A 21,395-nucleotide genomic window follows, 5' to 3' on the forward strand; every position below is an offset into this window, starting at 1 on the left:
TAACACTTGTCTCACAATCTACACTAACTTATTTGGTCAACTATTAGTCTAAACTCATCCTTGCCTCAATTATAAGAAAATTGTTATGTGCATTCATGATGTAGAGAAGTCTTAATTTCAACATAACCAAATTTGACTAAGTTTGATCTTGATCTATATAATATATATCATATATCATTATATATATATATAAAATACCCTGAGCATAGCTGGGTTTGGCCTAAGCTATCTATCTACATTATATTATAATAAATATATTATAGTAAATATGATATATTATATTTAGCAAAACTATATATAAAATTACATATACATATATAATTACATATGTAATTTTATATAGCCTCCTGGCTCTGCACTCTGGAATCACTCCTTATGATGCACAGAGTACTATATAGGGTGCCAGGGTTTGAAACCAGGTTTGAGGCATACAAGGCAGGCCCTGTAATTGTTATACATCTTTCCAGACTTGAGATCTTGAGGGTAAATTTGTATTGGGTACATGATTACAAGACAGGTAGGGACATTAATTAAGGGCAAGTGGAGATATTATCTGAATTTATTTTTCTTTCATCTCATCTACTTCCTAGTACCTTTTCTTCTATATAACTTCAGGAATATCAAGCTAAGCAAGTAACATGTGAAAATGAATTCAAATATGTTGTAATTACTGACTAGTCCATGCCCTGCTGGTAAGACACCTGGAATCCTTCATAGAACAATGGTGAACAGGGAATTGGATCAGTTCTATTGGTCTATTTGTCTTATTATAAATAAATTGGCATCATTTATTACCTTATCAATTGAGAGAAAAAATTCTCATAACATAAGGTGAATAATGCAGGCTATAATTGCTGATGTATATATTCTAACTGCCACAGCTTATGCAATTTCAACAAATTAGATTTAGCTATTATATATATATGCATTATATAACAATCATATAGCCACATCTCTGATGTGCAATGCTAAATTCGCATAAAGAAGGGTTACTTTTAAGCTCTTTATTACAGCTATAGCATATATTAAAGTAAACAAAGTTTAAAGTATTTTGCTACTTGCTTTATTGCAGTTTTTTAACCTTCCGCAGACACTATGTAAACATCACTTACAAAATTTTAAACATTTTATGGAATTCTAAAGCCTCTCTTTGTGTCCTTTCATGTATTAACTCACCATAGAAGGAAATTATTTGTTTGATCTTTGTCACCAGAGTTTGGTCTTGTTTGTCTTTGATTTATAAGCATAATAAAAGTATCATTACTCTGTATATAAGAATAATTCATGTTTTCATGTAGTCAAGTTTTTTTACTTAAATAAACATTTCATGTGTATTCTTGCTTTATCGAACTGAACAGATCTCCAGTTTGATTTTGTTTGTGTTTGGGTGGGCCCCTCTCACATCATTGCTCGGGGACCATCTGATACCAGTGATCAAACCCAGGCTTCAATACAAATCATGTGCTCAGTCCTTTGAGATGATTCTATGATCCTCCAGTTTAATTTTTTATAAGACTATTTTCTCTACAAAAATTTTTTTTGATGCAGTGGCATAAAATGGATACAATACTTTCTTTAGGTAAAATCAAAGAACAATAAAGAGGTCTGGTAAAATAAGATGTTTAAACAAAAGTTTTAATTAGTAGATTAATAACTCTAGACTCATAAATAATAAACCAGGACATGACATAATTCTAAACCCAAGCCAACTGAGAATGAATACAGATTCAGTATATCAATATGATAAGAAATACCAATAGGGAATTGTGTCAGAAGAAATTAATTTTGATCATTTCTTTAGAACTAATGATATAGATATTTGTTTTTGAAAGACTACATGATAAAACACAGCAAGCAAAAGTGAAAATATGTGTGTATCCTTTACCAGATGGGGCTATCTTCCAAACTTTTGATAAGTAAAATATTTGTAAATCATTTAAAAGATAAAATTTTACCGCAATAACTATAGAATTATAAATTATATATGAGTGGCTATAATTTGTAGTTTTCTAGTTAAAGTGTGTTTTAAATGCTCCTGTTAGTTTCAATAACGCAGAGCTAATACCTTTGGAGAAGGTAGCTGATCATATCATCTGCAAGCATTGATCATTTGCACTATATACTAGTGAGTCTACTATTACTGTGTTGGCTAGAATTGGAGCATGCATCTAATGGATTGCCTGATTTAAATTAAAGTGCCTTTAGTGTTCCCCTAGATATGGAAATAAGTATTAGTTTATGTAGTTCCACAAAACAACATTGATGTCATTTTCGCTACTTTCTGTTTCTAAGACTTAATTTGTTATTGTATGTCAGTCAAATTCTATGGAATATTAAAATTTTGTTATATATTTACATCCTGTGAATAATATAAGCACAGAACAATAACAGAAAATTTATTTAAGTAAATGGAGAGATAGTACAGCAGGTAAGGCACTTGCCTTGCAAGTGGCAGACACAAGTATGATCTTCAGCATCAAATATGCCCCCCATGAGTGTACTCTCAGGCAAATACTGAAATAATCCATGAGCACTGTTCATATTTTCCCCTTCCTGCCCCCCCAAATAAAGAAAATTCAATTATTTAAAGGCTAGAAGAATTAAAAAGGGCCTAGAAATAAACTATCTCATAACATCATCAGGGATAGCTAATAATGAAATTCAACTAAAGTGCCTATGTATACAATTTAAGAAATCTAATTTTTACTTAATATTTTCTAAAATTTTGTCAATGAATATTTTATGATTATTTCAGTGAATAATGCCGTCATTGAGTATGTCCCACTAAAACTTGAAAAGTTCTAAAACTAAAACTAAAATTCCATTATTCTATGCAGAAGAATAGGAGGCAAAACTACTCTTATGTGTGGCATACATTTCTGACATTTGTCCAGTGATGCCAGGTTCCCAGAAAGACAGTGCAGATTACAGAAGTAGATGGCACTGTGAATTCTGCTTTTCTCTTTCCATCCTGACATTCAGACTTTGGGCCATAGGTCAAGCATCTGTACTGCTGATTTATGGATCTGAGTTGGCACTTGACCTGAGCTCATAGATCGTATATGCATAGATTGTATATGCAAGAGTTTATATGCACATTATTCTGGGAATCTAGTTTATGAATTTCCAAAATAACCTATAAATATGTAGACACTGAGTACTGATCAGATATGTCTTTCTAAAATTAAGCAGATCACATGCTAATGTTTGGAGTTTCTAAGTATATAAATATTTCCATGAGAATCTTCAGAAAAATTATATATGATCTCTTATCTAACCAGTACCTTAACAAAGAAGTAATCAGTTTGAAAAAAATTGTCATTTTTTTTAAAAAATAGCTATTTTAAAATGGTTTTAAATGTAAATTTGTTTTCCCATTTTGCACTCTATTGTCTTATAAGTGTAGTCAGGATAAAAATGTCATTGATGAATGTGTGGAGTGAAGATTACACTTCTGGCAGTTAGAGAGAACAAAATTACTCTAATGACAGATCAAATATAGTCATTCAGATTATTTTCTTCTACTGTTCAGAGAAAGAACAATTCAACTCTGCTTTCCCCCCTGCATCTTGAATGGCCTAATATTCTGGATGCTGCTAAATGCAGTTCATCACCCTTTTCTATGAATGTTTTTAGTATTGTCATGGCATAGCTCTTTTGTCTTAGGTCTCGCCAGCTACATCCAGGCTCTATTCCGTTATATCATGGCAGCAGAGGAAATACTAGCTTACAGGAAGTCTTCATACAACCCAATATTTTGACTCTTACAAGAATATTATATTCTCTTCCAAGAAGTGATTGTAGAAGGTCAGAGAGAAGGTATTAGATGTAATTCAATCAATTAAAATGTTGTTTTTATGGTTTCATTTCAAATTGATACTGGAGTCTAAAGAAAGATAAAAAGAATTTGAAGGTGAAATATTATATTTGGTGGTTTACACTATAGGTAGATCATATCAGAACTAGATTGTATAATAACTCTAACTTAGTAGTATTATAACCGTTTTTAAAGATTTAAAGATAGAGACATCATGTAACTTATCAATATTTTGACAGTTTTATATAACACATATAGGCTTTTACTCCATTTCTTAGCTTTTAAAGACATATTTTTTGTTTCACTAACTTTCCTGATTTCTGAGGTTTATGAGAAGCAATGATAGATTGCTTCAAAGGTTGTGTTCATTGTATCATCAATGCTAGTTCTCAAGAAGTGCTTTTATAGTTTCTATGTGAGGGGACATATCAATTACAGCTAAGTGTAGTTTTCCAGAGACAAAAGTTATTAATATCTTTATCAATGAGAAACATGAATTTAGTTCTACTCAATCCAATTAAAATTTGAGCAACAATTACGTAGTCAATTATATAATTATGTAGGTCTCTGTGCTAGGGACTGAAAAGTCTTGGAATTTACTTTTTTAACTCATAATATAATTAGTCATATAACTAATAATTGTGTAGAAACTTAGAGACAATTCCAAACTTATGAGTTAGTGATCAAAGCAAAAGCTTTAACTTTGATTCAGCTATAGCAGGTACTGAATGAAAACTTTTATACTTTCTGGATAACTGGAACATTTTCTTTCATATTTTTTAATTTATTTTTTAAATTGAATTACCATGAGATACTCTGTTACAAAGTTGTTAATGATTGTGTTTCAGTCATACAATGTAGAAAATTCTCTTATGTGAAAAATGAGGTTTAAACACTTTTTTTTCAAGATGTTTTCCTTCCTTTGAGGGTCAAAAAATCCTCAAATGTTTATTTTGATTGCCTGTGAGCCTTGGAGATATAGAGTAACATCATAATCTCGTTCTAATTCAGGTAATGTCTTCAAAGTCTTCAATAAATTTAGCAGCTGCAGGATAACTTTGGTTTGTCGTTTCTCCCTGGCCGCAGGGAGCTTAGGTTTATTGGGTTACATCCATCACAGAGCTCCTAAGGCACTCCCATTTCTGTGTGTTTATCTTTAATCTCTCCTTTGTGCTCTGCTTCCCCAACCAGTCAGTAGCCTTTATCCCCCAAAAAATACTCTGTTGATTTGTATTTGTAAGTGAAATATTGCTTTTCTCTTTCCCTTATGTCCTTTTGCATAGTTTACTTTGGAGCAATGTCCATTTTGCATAGATACAGGAAGACAGTTAATGCTATGCTTTTGTAACTTGAGAGTTAATTGACTCTGAATAGTATTCACTCCTGGACATCTGTTTTCTTGACTTAAGCCTCAGTTGCCCTGAGTTCCTAGCACCCCAAAAGCAGGGTCCTGGCTAGGGACTGAATGGACCTAGGGCAAGATGACCTAACGTGGCATTGAAATGGGCCAAGCTAAGCTCCATAATACTTAAATAGAAGATAAGAGCACAGCCATGGACAAATTCTGCCATGATCCAAAGAGTAACAACTGGATTTGGACCTTGTTAAGGGTTAGGAAAGACTAACCTGGCCTGAGCACTGTAGCCTGGGATCTATGTCCCCAGGAGAATCACCCTACAAGCTTAATGTGTCTCTTACTGTGTCCATACAAAATGACTAGAAAAATTATTTAGAAGTAAGTAAATCTAAGATGGTTGTTGGAGAAACACACCCTGAGGTGGCCTTTGGCCCTTGAGAGGATCTCCTGATTGCAGGAGGTCTTTGTCTTCCTTGGAAAGGAAGGAAGGGCTTTCATATGTTGATTGTGCTACTTGACCCAGGAGTATCTGCTATCCACAAAGCTTGGAGGTTGAGCCCTAGACCAAGGTTTCAAGACTGAGTGCTGGGAGACTAGCATGGGGGGCAGGAAGAGATGGAATGAGGGCCAGTGTGAGACTGGAATGGGGCACTTTTTGAGACTGGAACAGGCGCATGGGGATAATGGAATAAACGGCAACTGATCACCAACCAGCCTGGCTGCCCTGTTCCCTCCTTCATGTGTCTGTTGGCAGCAGAGACAGGCCAGGGTGAGGAAGCAGCTCATGGCCACCGAATGCTCGTGGTGGGTAGAGAGACTGCATCCTCCTGCCACTGCTCGCTTATTTATTTTGTGATTACACAGGGGCTGAGCTATCTCAGAAAATAAAACTAAGCAAAATCTGATTCTTGAGACTCACAGGCACCAGGTGATTTTACTGGAACGGACAGATACTGGACTACAGCAAATATTCAGAAAAGAGAACTAATATTTAGCAAAATGTGTAAGTCATCAGAGAAATGCATTTTTATTCAACTATCTTGTAAAGATATACGGCTGGAAATCTTTGTTGTGACCGATGTTGCTCTTGGGTGACACAGAGGATGCTCATTTATATATTGGTTCTCTGATCCTCCATAGTTAGAAGATGGCGTGGACAAGTGAAAACTGCCACGTGGAAATACTCATTGTGAATCCATCTATTCTAAGCTTAGTCCTTCCTCAAACATTCTTTCTTGTAAAATGATCTTGTAGATCCTAATCATCCTTGTGGGTCACTCTCCCTGGGTTGCCCTTGCCCAGGATAAAACATTGCAAACACAATGCAAACTGATCGCACGGTGAAATTGCATATTTTGCAAAAAGAGGCACGGTTTTCTGAAATGTTTGATCCGTTTGGAGTTGAGGAAAGAAATTCAATAAGGATGTGGATAGGGTGAGGTACTGAGGCAAAGAATTTGGATAGCGTGGAGAGATCCTTTTGAAACAAGATTTCTCAAATGTATGTTCCTCTTTAGATCTTCTGGCTTTTCATATTAACCAAGAAGTGGAAGATGCTGTGTCCTGCTGGCAATAGATTTTATGGGGGAAAGGGATGTTTAAATCAGCATCCAGAGTGTTTTTCTAGCGAAGTGTTGTTCCTTAGAGCAAGCTAAGCCTTAATTTCACTATTTTTATGAGATAAAATAGTTTTATTTAAAGAAATTTACATAGAGATATGAGGAGAGAGGGAGAGGTTAATATTCAAGTGAGAACACAGGCTTCTCCAGAGGGGAGAAATCCAAGTACACATCTCAAGTCAAGATGGGGCGAATCGCCAAGGTCGAGAAGGCACTAATGCCTGGATTTCTACTCCTGTAAATTTATTTTCATTATATTTAATCTTGTCAAATAAAATTTTTTTACAAGTTTCCAAAATATATTTCCGTAAGAAAATGGCAATAATTAGTCTTTACAAATAAGTTTCTCAGTAAATTCCAGTGTACTTCAGACCCCTGTCCACTAAGACACGTGCTGGGCAGACTCCACATTCACTCAGTCACACAGGCCCTCGGCCTCAGGCCAGCAGGGGTCCCCAGCAGTCTCTGGGCACACCAGCAGCAGCAGGGACGAAGGTCACTCGCGCTTCCCATGCAGACCAGGGGCCTGCTCCATCCCAGGAGGGACGCCCGCAGTCCACGGGAGGCCACCAGGGCAGAGAAAGGATTCTGTCCTCTTGCCCTCGCTGACCCAGCCCGGCTGTTTGGGGCCAGTGTCCCTGCCAGCACCCGGCTCTGCGCGGTGTTTGCACCCCATGTTTTAGTCCTGTTTCTATCGTCATGGGTGACAGACTTGAACTAAGTCCCCCTTATCTTTCTGGACTTCGGTTCCTTTTCTTTAAAAGGTGGTGGTCGCTGAAACACGCTCCCTGGGGCCAGGGCGGGGTGGGGGTGGGGGGGGCCGAAGATCCAGTTTAATTAAGATCCGCTGGACAGAGACTTGATCTCAATCTGCCTGATATTTTATGGTTCATCAAAGAAAAGGGGGAAAAAATCATTTTCTTTCCCATCACTGTTTATCATGAAATTTTCTTCATGGTTTTAAGTCAGTGTTCTTTAATTTGAAAGTAAACTCAGGTACTCGGAAGGTGCATTTGCCCTGTGGTTGCTGAGCCTCTGAGCTCCAGGTAATTTCTGGCAGTAGCGTCTGCTTGTAATGAACAGGAAGGAGGTGTGACAATTCAGGGAGGAAACCCCTCAGTGCTGTGAGGTGCTGCACAGCCTATTAGGGACAGCAAATTAGGAGCATACCTCATAGAGCAGAAGCCAGCGAAAAGCAGTCCTTTTTTTCGAATTTTCATCTAGCTGGAGAGGTATGCTGAGGAGGTGTTCATGTCATATATTTTTTTCTTTTTATAAACTTTTTATTTTCTTCTTATAACCTATTTTGCACAGCAGAGCCCAGCAAGCTACCCGTGGCATACTCAATATGCCAAAAACAGTAACAACAATAATAACAGGTTGTTATTCCCCTGACCCTGAAAGAGCCCCCAATACGCCATCAAGCTACATTAGCACGTGACAGGGATGAGTGGAGACATTACTGGCACTCGCTCCAGAAAATCAATGAAAAATGGGATGACAGTGATCATGTAAGCATGAATAAAATAGTGCAGCTTGTTGGTGGGGCTGTTTTCGTGGAGACAGTTCTCATCATGTGCATCATTGGAGAAATGGAATTATTTGTTACTTTGGGGGGATGTAGTAAATGGGACCATTTAGACTCTATTATATATCATTGCTGTAAGCAAAAACAAATGCTTTTGTGATAACAGAACCAGAAGGGCAGGAGAAAATCCTCAGAACAAGAAACACATAGGACATTCAGTTTCATCTGTTTTTTATTTTTAGTTTATTACCATTTTTTCTATTGAACAGCAGACTTCATTAGCAAAATTGCAGTGGACACCCTGGTCCACCATTGACCAAGTAGCCAGCATGAAGTCTTACCCTCAATATCATGTGGATATTTCCTCTCTAGCTTTGTGTGTCAGAAAAGCAGACAACATTATTATGCTGGTCACACTGATCATTGTAAGGTCCATAAAAAATACTTGGATAGGAAATACTATAGAAAGTTAGAAAATTTTGCTAGAAAAGTATTAGGAATCAAGGAAAATCACAATTTTATCAGTAAAGTGAAATGTACCCAGTGGTTAGTGAATCTAAAGTAGACTAGGGTCAGTAAAACTTATCTTACAGAAAATCGATCATCTTGGCAATTGCTATTTAGAACTCAGATGAAATGTATTTGCGGGAATTTTTCTTGGGTAGAAAAAGACAATATTACACAGTGATAATGTTTTCTTTATTATTAGAGATATTGATGAAAATATTCCCCCCACAATTTATTGTTTATAGAAAACACCACAGCAATAAATCAATAGCCTATATATTGCACTTGAAGGGCACACAGCACAAGTGGAGGATCTACCTGGCATGGCACTGGAAGATCATAAATTAAATCTAAACTATAACATAGAGCAAATTGAAATCTGACCCTGGAGAAACCCCTCAAAAGATGTTTGAAACTGAACAGAAGTGGTTTTAGTAGGTGTTAACTATGAAGTCCTCATAATACCTGAGGAGAAGGAAATGGAGATTGACTTGTTTATTGTCTGTTTATGCTCTCTATTTGGTTCTCAGTTTGGTACTGCCCAGGTGATACATGTTTCTGTGTCCTTTAACCTTTATCTCTTCCTTTAACCCAGGGATCACATTTCACCAGGCTCTTTGTCTGTTTGGGGGCCACACAGCCACACACTGTGGTACTCAGGGATGACTTCTGGCTCTGTACTCAGGAGCCATCCTGATTGCATTTGGGAGACTCTGAGGTTCAAGGGATTGAACTTGTGTCTTCTGCCTATAAAGGATGCACTCAGCTTATTGAACTGTTTGTTCACAGCAGATAAAGAGAAGTCACACATGCTGACATGTTTTGTCCTATCCCAGGTTTGGTGTCTAATTCCTGGTTTTGTTTTCTCTGTGGAGCTTTTATTTATTTATTTTTTTTGCATTTTGGGTCACATCCAGCGATGCACAGGGGTTATTCCTGGCTCATGCACTCAGGAATAACTCTTGGCGGTGCTCAGAGGACCATATGGGATGCTAGGAATCGAACCTGGGTTGGCTGTGTGCAAGGCAAACGCCCTACCCACTGTGCTACGGCTCAAGCCCCCTTTTTGGGCTTTTGGGTCTTTTTTTTGCTTTTTGAGGGGGCTTTCATTTTACAGTTAAGGTATTTAGTTTGGTCTTTTTGATGTGATGCTCTGTCTTTCCAAATCTTTTCTCCCCTCCTTATCTCTCCTTGTTTTTTAATTCATTCATTCATTCATTAATTATTTTTAATCGTAGCTTAGATAACATGGTAACAAGAATTTTTCCCTTCATGCTATGATAAACAAAACTACTGCCCCACCTACCCACTACCAGGTGGTAAAGTGCCCACGAGGTTCCACCGCCGTCCTTGATGACCTGTCATCTGTGCTTTTCCTCTCTCCATTTCACCTCTTTCCCTCCCAGACTTGGTAACCTTAGATCTGCATTCAAAGTGCAAGGGGCTGTTGTCATTATATCCTAGTTCTTGCATCTCAGAAAGGCTGCAAGAGGACAAACTGTCCCAAGGCTAATCTCTCGGATAAAAGCCCTGACTTAGAAAGATCAGGCACAAATCAATATTCTATCAAGGTCTTCAAGTCATTTTATTAAATACAATGCCAAAATACTCTGGATGGCCAAATATATTCACTATTTCAGGGTTGCCAGTGAGTAGGGTTTCCACCCTCTTATTAAAAAACAAATGATTTGTAGAAGGATTAGGGTTTTAGCATTCAGAACAGTCCATTGAGTTCAGAAGATGTGGTAGCCACTGACCATAGATAGTTATCAATGATTTTTGCCCTGTTAAAACTTTGTACTTAAGGCCTATGGAATGTCATAGAATGTGGAATTGCCTAGTAAAATTCTGGATTCAAGGATTTTCATTGTTTTAAGTGAGAAAGGACACAAATAATAAAATGTCCTAAAAATAAGATAAAATTAGTTACTTCTCATTCAATATACAGGCATTTTTCCATATCCTTTGACTACCAAATTTAGAACTAAGTGATAATGCTCTTATAGCTTTTACATTCTCATGAGAGGAAACAGAAAATAAATATGACAGTTAATAAATAAGTATGGAGAAAATGGGTGATAACAAACTAAAGTAATTTTAAATGATATTTAAGGGATTCCCTAAGAAAAGAGATTGATCCTCCCATAAAACATGACAATTCATAACCTAAGTCCATAGGTCAAATTACATTCCACTAACCCGAATTTTTGCTTCTTTCAATGTAACACCTACTATAGAATGAGCTTCAATGTACTAATTCTATGATGAGAAACTATGCAAATGACTCTCCTCTATCTCATAGGAAGTTTGTGAAGATGGAATTTGATCACATTAACTAAAACTTCTTTTTGTATCTCATTAGTTATGTTAACATTGCATAAGCCAGAGGATGATAGGAACATACTCTAGTGTGAACTATGTACAAATAATTATGTGCAAATGCCTACAGAGGTAACATAGGCATTATGGAATTTATACACAGTCATGCTCATGTCCTGTAATCCTTAGCCCACACTGCAGTATTGGTTTAATTTTAATGGCAAAGTCAGCCTATTTCTTATGAGAAAGATCTGGAAAACTTCGAGATTTGACACTAAACTTTAATTCCAGTTTCCTGATTTTCAAATCCACTGATTCCATAGATCACATAAAAAATGTTGGCTGCCAATAGCTTTTAGAGTGTAATCCTAGAGTATTATACATAAATGACCAGTGAATGTAGATATAATTATGTTTAAGGGAATCAAGTCAGAATAATGAGGTTGTTAGGACCCTGGGCAGACTAAGTAGAGAAATCTTCCAGAGGTGTGCATGTCACAGATACCACCACACCACTGTTCAGCAGCACACCTTCCTGTCACCAGAGCTCTTTGTAATTTTGATACTAGTTTCTCTGTGTCTCTGTTTATATCTCCCTTTCTTTGTTATCTTTACCATTTCTCTATTTCACCATGTAATTGCCAAAACTTAATATCTCTTAAATTAATGTTTGTATTTCTTTTTTTTTTTGCAGTATGAAGTCAGTATATGACCTGGTACAAGAAGAATATTCTAAGCCTATTTTTCTGAGGAAGCAACTCTTTATAAGTAGCATCTAAACATGCAGATCCCCAAATATTTACTTTGTAGTATTAGCAAATATCAACAGAGAGGTAGTAGCATCAAGAATGGTTGAGAGGTGTCACCGTTTCCTATCTAGTGTCATCTGTGTTATATTCGGAGAGATTGGAACTGCCCTTCCCCAGGAAACAATGATTCCATCTCCTGGGTCCCTGGTCACCTTTACTCCAGATTTCATTGTATGACTGCAGTCCTATGTGATACAGGCACAAACCACTCAGCTGTGAGTTGAAAAACTCCAGATGATGGACATGTGTCCTGCTGGGTATAGAAGTTTCAAAAGAGAAAGAATGGGGTTAGAACGTGGAGCCACAATGCTGATCTAATTAGGGTGAAAGGAGCCCTCTCCGCGGTAGCTAGACCCTGCTCTTACAAACCATACGTAGAACCTCATGGGTTCTATTGATATGGCATGAGGCTCATCTCAAAGCACATTTGGGGGCAGCTAGGGGTGAGGACCGAGCCCCTGAGAGTTGGTCCGAACAGGGCAAGTGGTAGGGGCTCCTCCCCCAAAGCTCCCCTTTTTGCTTCCCAGTAATGGTCCCCCTCCCCTGCATGCCCCCCCACCAGCCCCCTGTAAATGTGAGCTCAGTAAAACAATGCCAGGGGATAGTTGAGCGAATGGGGTTCCAGCCAAATGAAATTAACATCCTGTCTTACCTTGTTTTCACTTGGTGCAAGTATGTTGTGGAAGTCCCCCCTAAGATGTCTGTTTCTTGGCCTTTTTGTATATAAGGTTGACCCTGCTTGCAGTAAATGAGTTGTCCCCCCACCCCGGGAAGCGGTGCAGAGTGCGTGTCTTTCTCTCACCTCCTTGTACTCACCTCTCCCTCCCCACCTCCACCAGGCTGCTCGAATCCTCCCGGACTGTGGGCAATGAGCCAGTGGAGCAAGGAGAGCTGCCACACTGGCCTCTCGGTCAACCTGGTGACTCCTACAGGTCAAGAGCGACAAAATGGGTCCTTAGGCAGCCTGGGGAATGTCTGGGTTGCAAAAGTCATTTCTTTTAATCATTTCGAAGACAGTAGCCTGACTCTGGAGAAAAACTGACTATTTTGTTTGCTTTCTAAGGCAAGGAAACAAGTCGTGGTACTAGTTCAACCCCAGAGACTGTCATTCCCTTGCTGGTTGAGCATCTTTCTATATACTTCACAAACCAGACCAGCATTGACCTTCCACCTGGACAACTTTTTCACTCCCTTGTACCACACAGGAGCCATGTAGTCCTTCCAAGAGTGATCCCTGAGCCAGGAGTAAGCCCTGAGATACCCAAATAAAAACAACCAACAATCACCAAACCAAAAATTAAAAAAAGAACACTTTTAGCTCTGCAGGAAGAATTCAGCTACCATCAGGTAGAAATGGGGTAAGCTATACTTCCTTTTGCTGTTTTGTTTTGTTTGGGTGTTGCACTGGGTGGTGTCATGGTTTACTCCTGGCTCTACAGCGCAGAGATCATTCCTAGTGGGGCTTGGAAAACCACAGAGGATGGGAAGTATAAAACCCAATGTGGGTAGATTGCATGCAAAGCCCCTACCCACTGTAGTATCACTTCAGCCCCTCTATACTCTTTTAACAGTAAAAGTCAATATATTCTTTCTCAGCTTATTATTTTAATAGCAGAATAGGTTTTGGTTCACTTTTGGTTCAAATATACACCTTTGAGCTGCAGCAAAATCCTTATGTGTAAACAATGAACTAGATTAATTTGTATGTCATTATCTGGCCAGTTCACTCAGAGCTTCTCTCCACCTCCCACCTCACTAGGAAGTATTCACAAGAATGCAAGTGTGTATTTATTCTTGCTTGAATTTTCTAGACAGTTTCAGAAATCTATGGGAAGTTCACTAGTAGTATTTTTATGACAGGACTGGAGCAATAGCACAGCGGGTAGGGCATTTGCTTTACAAGCGGGCAGCCCGGGTTCGATTCCTCCATCCCTTTCGGAGAGTCCGGCAAGCTACCAATAGTATCTCGCCTGTACAGCAGAGCCTGGCAAGCTACCCGTGGCATATTCAATATGCCAAAAGCAGTAACAAGTCTCACAATGAAGATGTTACTGGTGCCCACTCGAGCAAATCGATGAACAATGGGATGACAGTGCTATGACAGTGCTACAGTTCTATCTTTATCAAATATAAATAATGAGCCTTGAGACTTAGAACATTATTTTTTCAGACCAAGCACTCTCATTTTACCAGAAAAAGCAAACATCTGAAATATTTTCAATGACTTTACCCTTTGAATATCTGGACACAGAGGAAATGGAAAATAAATACATCTTGCTTATTTGTTTCAGAGTATGGTTACCTTATCTAAAATTGCATTTAATTTGATTGTTAGCTGTATCACTATGTCACATTGCCTATGCACTTACAAAAATTATACATGCTCTACTTTTTTTGTTAATGTTGTAGAATTTACCCCTTTCTTCTTCCTTCATCTTGATTACAAAAATGATATAAAGCACGAAGGAAGATACCAGTTTTGGAATCAGCAGATCTTAATCTAAATTTAAACCCACAAATTTATCACATAAAATTTAACATTTCTATGCTATTAACTTGTTTTCTTTTCTATAAAAAAGAGACAGACTCATGTAAGTTTCACAGTGATCATCGAATGAAATCAAACATTAAGGAGGCAACAGAAACTAAGTGATTGTAACTATTTTTAGCAGTTTTCCTCTTACTTCAAAGCACAGTATGGTGAGGCTACTAACTAGAGATACATTGCAACTTTGCTTTGCAACGGTTATTATATTAGAATTTTTTAAAATTCATATTTTTATCATTACTACTTATATCTTAATATTTTATCTTGTTATCTGTGCCTTTCTAGTTCTTATATTCTAATTTATGTGCATTTCTAATACCCAGTCTTGGAACTTTCAGTTACTACCCATCCTGTGAAGATGTTCAATTAATTCCACTTTCCAAGGTCAGCATATTTATCCATCAATTTTTACTCCCAATGCTTAATTCCATTTTCCATGGACAGCATATTTACCCATCAATTTCTTCTACTCCCAGTGCATAAGGCCCTATTATCCTCATAAGCAAGCTTGGAAGTTGTCATTCATTCACTATCATTTTTTCATTGATCAATGAACAAATGTATATTAATATACCCAGATCAATTACTCTTTCCAGAGGTAGATGCATTTATTTCTGAGTCCCAGATGTTGATTTTACTAAAAAAAAAAACAAAAAAAAAAACTGGATATGCCTCATAGCAAGGCCATGACAATTCACCCACAAACCCTGCTCTATTGATTCACAACTAAATATCCAAAGAGATAAAAAGTCAAGCCATTAAAATTCATGGATACATTAGTTCCCTAACTGAAAACTTTGGGGTCCCTTTGGGAGGGGGTGACCCAACTCCCCACCCTGCCAAAGCCCTGGTAGCTACAGTGACAATCCACAGATACCAGCATGTCAATGGTCCAACACACTGCCTTGTGATTAATCTCTGCAACAAACCACAAAAATTCTAAGCACACCAGTTATCAGGTTGAGAACTCTGTGGTCTTCTCAGAGTGGTGTTGGAGAGCCTCCCCTGACCCCCCCCCCCCACGAAACTTCCTGAAGACTCAGTGGCCTAGTCCATATCCCATAGCTGCCGTCATAAAGATTCATGAAGTGGTCCACTTCTACGGATCCTGAAGTTTCTACATGCATAACCTCCTCCTCTAATTTCCACAATACTGACATCCCAGTAGGAGCACACCAAAATAGATAGGGAAGTAATATAGAAGCCAAGTAAGCTCAACACACAAAATCAATAACAAGAGGGCTCAACTAGCAACAGTCCAGTAAATTCACAGACAAATAAATTCACAGACAAGGATTTAAATACTGACTCCCCTGTGTAATTGAACAATTTTCACAGTTTCTTTTACCAAAGTCTTTTTGATAAATTCTTTCATTACTTAGTTGTAAAAAGCAATATAAAATGAAATAGTGTGGGTTCAGATTTGGGAGGTGGTTGGGAGAATGGGGACAATGGTGGAAGGAGGATCACTCTGGTGGTGGGATTGGTGTTGGGACATCTGGATAAGAGACAAATTTGTAAATTATGGTTTCTAAATTTTAAAAAATATGAACATGGGGTCAAAAAGACAGTACAGTGGTTAGGGTTTTAGTCTCGGTCCTTGTGGCCAACCTGTGTTCAATTCCCAGTACCCTATAGAAGCCCCTGAGCACTACCAGACGAGGTAGCAGAGTGCAAAGTCAGAAGAAAGCCTTTAGCCCTCACAGCTGGGTGTCATCCAAAAAACCCAAATTCAAATAAACAAAAAACTGCATATATGAAAAGAAGTATAAATAGACTTTAAATTATATTTTTGCTTTATTATGAATCAAATTTAGCAGTGAAAGATAGTGGTACATTGTTTTCTCAGACTCATGTGTTAAAAACTCATATAAATTATTGAGTATTATAATATTAATTAAAATATAAATTGAATATCATATTTTAAAAAATTAACATGGAGTAGGCGTTCAAAACTTGTCAGTTTCCTTCTCATCTCTTTCCCTTTAGTAAAATAATTAACTCTAGCAAGGCAATTCTCACCACAATGCCTGCTACCTAAGTAGGAAACTATCACCCCTTTTTTCTGTCCTCTGTTTATATCTAACAGGCTCTTATAGAACTTTACTTTTATACAGCAGCAATGAGAGTGAAGGGATATATGTCAGCTACTTTATGAACAAGGATGCATTTAAGCACATTCTCTGCCTTCACTAAATACCTAAGACCTCAATACATAGGAAATATAAATATCAGGCTCATAAATATAATTTTATTTTAAATTGTACATATATCTTTGATCCAGTTGCATAAGTATTTTCTTAGCTAAATATCCATGAATCTTGAGCTTCCTTCTGCATGAATTGTTTACTTAGATTTTACTCTTTTCTTTAAAATATTGAGTGAGACTCTAACTCAGGTGCTTTGATCTTTTGTATATTTGTTCTGATTTTACTGAAATGTTAACTTTGCCTCAGGCTTTCTGAAAACATGTAATTCTCAAGAACTTTAAATTCCTTTCTGCATAGATAAGAGGAAAAGTCTAGTTTCCCACACTGCAAAAGTGTGCTATGCATTTATGGATATTTGAAAAATTATTCCCATTTATACAGATTTTATATATGTTGGAGGTGCCTGAGATAAGAGAATAGATGGTTCGGCCACTGGTTCTGTCTGGTTGTGATGTAATTAAACCTATCTGTGCCATCTGCAATGGTAGAAGGCACTTGGAAATGCTTAAATCAATGGTTTTCTTAAAATTTGAAACCAGGAAATACATACCTTAGTACCTTATATTTTTTATGGTTCTTTCCCCAAGGAGTCAAATATTAAAGTCATAAATTATCAAGTAAAAACAGATGAAGGCTGTGTCTGGGAGAAAATGGACTGCCACATGGCTGGGATCTACACTTGCCTCATGCCACAGACATCACACTTCTCAGAATCATCTATTTGATGCATTCTTCACAGAGAGGTTGGGGAAAAGAACTAGCTATGAATAAAACTTTAGAAACTGTATAAAGCGCAGTCCATAATGTCCATTCTCGATGATGTGCAGAGTATATATGTTTATGTATTCACGTAGCTTACAGGGACTGAATTCCTGCTGTAACTAATAGTAGTGAGGATAAAACACTAGAAAATCCATTCAATAAAGTAAGAAAGATTATGATTCCCCACAATCTGATGAGAGTCCTATTTTTTTTTACTTTTTCATTCATCATATCCTTAATAATCAAAAGAAAATACTAGTAGCACTGTCATCCCACTGTTTATCGATTTGCTCAAGTGGGCACCAGTAACTTCTCCATTGTTAGCATATTGAATATGCCATGGATAGCTTGCCAGGCTCTGCCATGTGAGCTGGATACCATTGGTAGCTTGCCAGGCTCTCTGAGAGGGACGGAGGTATCAAACGTGGGTCGGCTGCGTGCAAGGCAAATGCCCTACTGCTGTGCTATCACTCCAGTCCCTATCCATATGTGATATATGTGTGAAATAAATATATATATGCATATAGATATCATGACACAGAAGAAAACTTATGTGTAGATCAGTGAAAGCAAGCAAAAATCCATTATTTGTTTATTTTCCACTATCAGTTCTTTCTGTTTATTTTTATACTAGTGAGCTGATTCCAAATCCTTGACATCTTTAACTAGTGTAACGATGAACTTTATTTCCAAGTGGATAGTGTTTGGTTGGACTGGAGCGATAGCACAGCTAGTAGGGCCTTTGCCTTGCATGTGGCTGACCTGAGTTCAATTCCTCCGCCCCTCTTGGAGAGCCCAGCAAGCTACCGAGAGTATCTCTCCACTAGGCAGAGAGCCTGGCAAGCTACCCGTGGTGTATTCGATATGCCAAAACAGTAATAACAAGTCTCAAAATGGAGACGTTACTGATACCCACTCGAGCAAATCGACGAGCAACGGGATGACAGTGACAGTGTTTGGTTCTGATTGTTGGTAGACTTTTTGAATAGGTTGTACTACTCAAGCGTACTTTGGGTGTGTCTGACTTGACACAACTCTTCTTCTAATCTTCACAGGACAAGTTGCACTAAAAAAAGAGTGGAGAATGTAATCTTTTATTTTGAGGCCAATGTACCCATCCAAGCACTGGGTTTTTGTTATTTGGAAATAAAAGGAAAACATGGGGCTGGAGCTATAGTATAGCATATAGGACACTTCCAATGCATGCAGCTGGTCTGGCTTCAGTTCAGATCATTTCATGTAGTACCTTTAACCTGCCAGGAGTGATCACTGAGCACCCAGTGTGTGCCCCCCATCTGAAAACATAAAAGAGAAAAGGAAAAAGGAAACATCTTCAAGCTTCAAGTGGGTTACTAGTTTTCCAAACTCAAACTTATTTAAGAAGTAATAAACTTTAATTTACTCCTTCTCTAAAACTGTTAAAAATCTTATAGAAATTTAGAGTGAATGAATAAGTTATCAAATATACAAACAAAAAAGTCCTACTATACTTGTTTTCCTTGAATTATTCTGTAGAATGCAAACATACAAGTTTAATGTTATAGTGCAAAATGATGATAGAATAAAATAATATAATTAAGCAATAGCACAGAAGTCAGGCCATTTGCCTTGCACATGGCTGACTCAGTTTTGATTCCGCCATCCCTCTCAGAAAGCCCAGCAAGCTACTGAGAGTATCCCGCCAACATAGCAAAGCCTGGCAAGCTACCTCGGGTATGTTCTATAGACCAAAAACAGTAACAAGTCTCACAATGGAGATGTGGTGCCCACTTGAGTAAATCGATGAACAACGGGCCGAAAGTGTCACAGTGCTACAGTGCCAATAATTAGCTTCCTGACAAAGAAACTGCATTTGGTAGAGGAATTTATATCACTTAAATGTTTTTCACCAGTATATAGATAAAAATACTTATGGTAAGAACCTGGTATACATGAATGTATAAAAGATGACTTCTTGGGGGACAGAAATCATTTAAGCAGTGTGTAGAAAATATGAAAGGAGTTTTTATGTACTCTGAATTATTGGATAACTAATATTTAGTTAAAAAATACTGAACCATGGTTGTTTCTTCAATTACTTTTAAAACTCTATTCTCTATCATTGTATTTATTTATTTATTTATTTATTTGATTTTTGGGTCACACCTGGCAATGCACAGGGGTTACTCCTGGCTCTACACTCAGGAACTACCCTGGCGGTGCTCAGGGGACCATAGGGGATGCTGGGAATTGAATCCGGGTCAGTCACGTGCAAGGCAAACGCCCTACCCACTGTGCTATCACTCCAGCCCCTCTATCATTTTATTCTTGAATTGTAATTTTACTTAATTTTGAAGAAATGATTAATTTTTCTTTCAACTTATTTTTTAAAACATCATTTGTCTTCATTTTGAGTACTTCAATTGGCCGAACCGCATAATTTTTTCAGTTAGATTTAATTTATTTTAAAACATTTTTTATTTTCTAATTGCAGTTTTATTTCTATCATTTTGGTTTTATGTTTTCCTTATACTTTCTGCTATTATATTGAAATTACTCACCTAGTTTTGGTTATTGTTCACATTTTCATTATTATCTTTAACAAGTTAACTTCAATTATAACATTTGATTGCCTGTTCCAGAATTCCAACACTTTGTCAATATGTCTGTTTTTGTTCAAAAAGTTTTCAGCATTTCATTTCCCCCTACAATTTTAAATATATATAATATAGTTATTATATATAATATATAGATATATATATACCTACATACAGACATAAATACGTATATTATTTTATTGAAATGGAAAACAAATGAGATTATTATCAAAATGTAGGAATTAGAGACTAACAAAAGCAGGTATATCATTTGGCTGGCTCCATCTTTTAGTCATCATATTTTTAGTATGGGAGAGTAAAAAAAAAAATACAGTCATGGGGACCAGAGAGATAGAGCAGTTAAAGTGCTTAACTTACACGTGGCTTACCTGGGTAAAATCCCTGGCATCCCAAATGGTACCATGAGCACTACCAGGAGTGATCCTTGAGCGCAGAGTCAGGAATAATTCCTGAACACCACTGAGTATTGGCTAAAAACAAAAAATAAAAATGAATAGTAGTACTTTTGAGCTTGGTATTATTTGTACTGATCTTATGGATGGTTCTAGTGTATATAACAAGCATCACATTTCTATTGTGATATCTTGTATATAAAGGGCTACTTTCCATAGGATATTTTGCTATGTCTATACCACTCTCAGATTTATAAATAATCTTTATTCTATGCCTGAGATTCAGATAGTCTTTTTCCATGCTCTTGTTCATCTTCCACCTTTCTTCTACCAATATTTATTGCTATTTGTTACTTGGGATTTGTCACCATTACTATAGGATATGGGCTGGAGCGATAGCACAGCTATAGGGTGTTCACCTTTCATGCGGTCGACCAGTGTTCGATTCCTCCGCTCCTCTGGGAGAGCCCGGCAAGCTACTGAGAGTATCTCGCCTGCATGGCAGAGCCTGGCAAGCTACCTGTGCATATTGGATATGCCAAAAACAGTAACAATAAGTCTCTCGATGAGAGATGTTACTGGTGCCCGCTCGAGCAAATCAATGAGCAATGGGATGACAGTAACTATAGAATACATACAGTGGTCTTCCTTTTTCTTTTTTCAGATAAACACTAAGCACAAATGATGTCATTTGTGTCAAGCGTGATAATTTCAGTGTGTAGAATCCCTATTATCAATGCTGAAGCCAACATGATTTTTTGTCTTTTATATATACCAGTGGCTTAAAGGTAACAAAGTTTGTTGCTTGCTCCTGTTCCATAATAAAGCACAAATGATGTTGATGTCTTTTCTGCAGTACCTGCTGCTTTGATTTATAAGGATTTTTTGTTTTTTTACTTTTATCATCTATTTTTTTTCTAAATTCTGGAT

Source organism: Sorex araneus, chromosome X, assembly GCF_027595985.1.
Source record: "Sorex araneus isolate mSorAra2 chromosome X, mSorAra2.pri, whole genome shotgun sequence".
NCBI classification, from domain to species: Eukaryota; Metazoa; Chordata; class Mammalia; order Eulipotyphla; family Soricidae; genus Sorex; species Sorex araneus.